This window comes from Armigeres subalbatus, chromosome 2 (assembly GCF_024139115.2).
Source record: "Armigeres subalbatus isolate Guangzhou_Male chromosome 2, GZ_Asu_2, whole genome shotgun sequence".
NCBI lineage: Eukaryota > Metazoa > Arthropoda > Insecta > Diptera > Culicidae > Armigeres > Armigeres subalbatus.
The window spans coordinates 164,146,721-164,151,448 of NC_085140.1; positions in this window are offsets into that span (position 1 = coordinate 164,146,721).

A 4,728-nucleotide genomic window follows, 5' to 3' on the forward strand; every position below is an offset into this window, starting at 1 on the left:
TGGCTACAAATCAATTTGATATTGCCTCAGTGTCCGAAATTTAACGTGGACAGGCTTTAGATGTTTCAGAGTCCGCACCGACGGGATGTCGTGCCCTCCGATGGTAATCTGCACCCGCTGGACTACTTTGCAGTTGCTGACCAGCATCACATCCGTTTCGTGATGAGCCAGCTGCAGCTTGACTCCTTTCATCCAGGTTTCTACTGCGTCGGTCGCTTCCGCCACCAGCATTTCCACCTCCTCCAGCGAATCACCGGTTATCGCTAGGACGACATCATCCGCGAATCCGTAAATCTCTACACCTTTGGGCAACTTCAGCGTTAGCACCCCGTTGTACATCACATTCCATAACGTTGGGCCTAGTATGGACCCTTGTGGAACACCCGCCGTAACCATAATCGACTGCTGCCCTGAGTTCGTGTCGTAAACCAGTATCCGGTTCAGGAAGTAGCTCCTAAGGATCTTACACAGGAAATCGGGGATTCGCATACCATGCAGCGCTGCGCTCCTCTTCTTCTTGGACGCCCTCTCTGCATCTTCAATGACTGTCCTAATTGCATCCACAGTCGATCTGCCTTTACGGAATCCGAACTGTTTTCCGATAATCCAGTCTCACCATCCGTGAACTGTCTAAGGCTATTGAGGCGAGAACCCTTTCCCCAGTGTATCCAGCAGACATATGGGCCTATACGATACTGAATACCCCGGCGGCTTCCCTAGTTTCGGCAGCAGCATCAGTTTCTGGATCTTCCACGTATCCGGAAAATTGCCATCCATTAAACACTTCTGCAGTACCATCCTGAACAGGTCCGGAAACGCCAGGGTGTCCACCCAGTCGGGAAAACCGGGAAAAAACCGGGAAAAATGCGGGAAATCATGAAACCAATCGGGAAATTCAACTATCGATCAAATCATAAACATTTATTACCAAATTATGAACTATTTTTTCTTGTAATGTTTTAAATAACTATAATTTGAAAATAATATAGTTGGCAATAATGTGAGCCACTCAATTTTTTTTCACCTTTCGATGATACTGACACAAAATGTATAAAACATAATTTCCCAAAGGTCGTGACTCCTTGTCTAAATCTTATGGAAAGTGGTCGCGACCCCCAACTTTGGGAAGCTATGGTATAAAAATTATTAGATTTTTTCAAGCATCGTGAGTATTTTATGGTTTCTGAAGTTGTTACTGACTTATCACGATTCATTACTATGTTAAATAGTTTTATTTGAAATCTATTCTTTTCAATATATTTCCGCATTGCATTTCTGAAAGTTTCTGAATTATAAGGCTGCGATTTTTTACTGATAACGCTCAAAATAATAGTGATTGCCAAAAAGGAAGTACGAATAGTCCTCATGACCTGTAAGGTCAAACGTATTTTGTACGGACATCTCATTGCGTCTGTGGATTTATTAAAAACAAAACAAAAGTTCTCAAGATAACCGAAATTTAAGTTTTGATAATTTTCCAAGCTAAGTACCTATTATTTGTAAATAATGTCGGTGTTTTATGATTTGATTAGGTGGATCATAAATTGCTTCAACATCTATTTTACTTCCTTTTACGCCCAATCCACTACTTATACACAAGTGAATCACATCATAAATTGAAAGATCTTTAACCTGAACCAGTTGCTAGAAATTGATGAGAAAATTTCTCGAGGAACTTGAAGAGCAATGTTTTCTCAAGAATTTCTGATGCAACTAATGGATGAATACCATCAAAAGTTAACAATTTGGATAAATAATTTAAGATGATTTTATTCATGAAAACCGATTATTCTAAGAGGAATTAGAAAGATTCATGAGAGGGGGTGGGTGAACTTGAACAGTAGAGTAATTCAAAATTTGACTTTTTCGCTCCCCTATGCTTAAACGGCTTAAAGGATGACATTTCTCGCTTAACTTTTCAAAAGGTCCTAAGTAACATTTTTTTCATGATTTAATCTGAATAATGCAATCAATATATTTCATGTTAATCTGTTGATTGCAATACTCAAATTAAATTATGAAAAAAATGTTACTTAGGACCTTTTGAAAAGTTAAGCGAGATTTCCTGTTTTATTATTCCTCCTAAAATTTTAGTTAATTTGGATGTAACCAGGCTGAGCACGCGCTGTTTGATGTTTGTATGAAAATTACTATAGAAATCGCCACTTGAGTGAAAAACTGTTCCGTGTTGCGACCCATTAACTATTCAAAAGTAATCAACACAATGACTACATAGAATACTTCCTAATACTAATGACACACTGATGGTATTCGTACCATGGTACAAGTTGTACCACAGGTGTGTCGCCTTGTACCATGCTGGTACAACGTGGAAAACCATGGTACAATATGTACTAGGGTATATAACCGTGGTATACCACGGTCCTTGTACCACCAGTGTGTCTTTAGTATAAGGCCAGTTGTTGTTGCGAAGCGATCTGACTTTTATAAGCAAAGTTATAAAGGAAACAAAAATGCCCATTATTGATATTGATGTTATTCTTTTACGTGCTAAATTGAATTTACCACGATTCAGTATTTCCCTAATAACTTATTTTAATACAAATTTTAAACTGCGCGTGCTCAGTCTATAGTTACATCCAAATCAGCTAAAAATTTAGGATCATTAATAAAACAGCAAATGTCATCGTTTAAGCATAGGGGAGCAAAAAAGTCAAAATTTGAATCACTCTATTGAACAGCTTTCGAACTATTTTTGATTAATTTTGTTAGAAAAAGGAGTTCTGGAAGAGTGTTTGGTAATTGAGAAAATTTTAAATAATTTTAATTAATTCGATTTTTTTTATTCACGGTGTTTTACTAATTTTGTTTATAGAATATAACGAATAAGTTCAATAACTTCAAAAATTGGGTGAAAACTTTCAAACTTGAAATGTGGTGCAAAATCGGCATGAATAAACAATATTGAAAAACATCATTCTAAAAATTCAAAATTTTAACGCACTAAGATCGATTTAAGAAAAATTGGGGCCTTATAGAGTTAAAGAACATTATCAATAACATTCTGAAGCAATTTCAAGGGTTTCTAGAGTTATTTTTAGAAGATTATTCGAGAAAAAGATTAATCCTGTCTTGAGGAATTAAGCCTAAGTGACTGCAAGAAGAAATTATGTTTCTGCTTTTTCTGTTCTATCGAAAGTTATGACAGAATTTCTTGAATTAATTGATTGATTGTCTTTGTTAAGACTTTCAACCCTAGGATGGCTCATTTTTCGAGATTCTCTGTTCTAGAATTAGAATTTACAAGAAATTATTGTGGACTCTAATTTCTTCAATTTCGCATGTGACAAAACTGGGATTGATTCATATTGAATGGGTCTAACAAAACAAACATAAAAATTAGCTGATTTCTTGCTTAGATCCGCTTTTATGATATTTCAGTATCAGTTTCTCCAACCGGGAAAAAACCGGGAATCTGAAAATCGATTTTGAATGGACATCCTGGGAAACGCCAAAATCGCGGATTTTAGAGCCACATTTGGAAATCCGGACCCGGAGCTTTCTTCATCTTCGAACCTCTCGCCACTCATAATAGCTCGTCATTGGAGACTTGCATACCTGCAGCGGTTACTCGGTCTTCATCTTCATACGGCGTACGCGGCCACGTCGTAGAACCATAAAAACTATCTTTCGCTCCTCTCTGACCATTTCAGACCTTGCTCTCTGAAGGTGTCTCCTAGCTCCGAGACAGGCAGCGCGAAAGTTGGCAAGATTTTCGTTCCACCAGTAACTTGACCGCCGGCTGTTCTTTGGCTCTAATTTCCTCGGCATCATCGCATCGCAAGCCCTCGCTAGCGTTTCCGTCAGCTGGTCTGCGTCAAGATTTGTAGCGTCGCTGTCCGCTCGAAGTGCTTCGATAAAAACTAACATAATCCACCGAATAGTGATAATGCCTTTCTCGAATTTAGCAAATACACCAACCTTATAAACGGGCTTGGTAGTCATATGGCTACTGCTTCTGCCTCATACGCAGGAGGTCGTGGGTTCAATCCCAGGTCCGTTCCATTCTTCTACTTTGTATCTTTCTATATATGTTCATTGTTCATGCAGTGGCGTGGTCCGGGGGGGAGGGGGGGTTTCCGAACATTTTTTTTTCGAAAAAAAAAATTTCTTCTAAAAATTTGGTCCCTGGGGGGGGTATGTCCAAAATCACCCCCGTGGCTACGCCACTGTGTTCATGTCCTAGCAATCGCAAGAACTGGAAATGGGCTTCCATACCGTTTCCATTTCTATCCTATATCTTCAGCTTTACTATTCTACCAGTAGTTGCTAGAATTGGAAACGAACTAAAAAGCTCGTTTCCTACAACCAATTCGAGGACAGCAGGGACTATGTCCAAGGGCTTGACGATCCCTCCCCAGGCCATCTGCGAGTTGTGGCGCCTTCCTAGGATGTGGTGGGGTTTGACATTGGGCTCTGTTAAACCTCTATAATAAGCTGCATGAATCCGCAAGTAGGCTCCGCCAAAGCGACCGTGTGCCGCTCAAAGCGCACAAGCCCAACTCCTGGTGTTGGGTGGGACGCTAAACAGCCCTGACACGACGGCCATCCGACGAGACAGGAGGTTTGCGCAGGCCCAATAAGCCGCCTTTAACAACTATTACGAACGACATAGAAGATAATACGACTCGATACAATCGGCAACGACCTAGGCGACGAATAAAGGATCACGATTGGAAGCTTGGAACATGGAACTGCAAGTAGCTA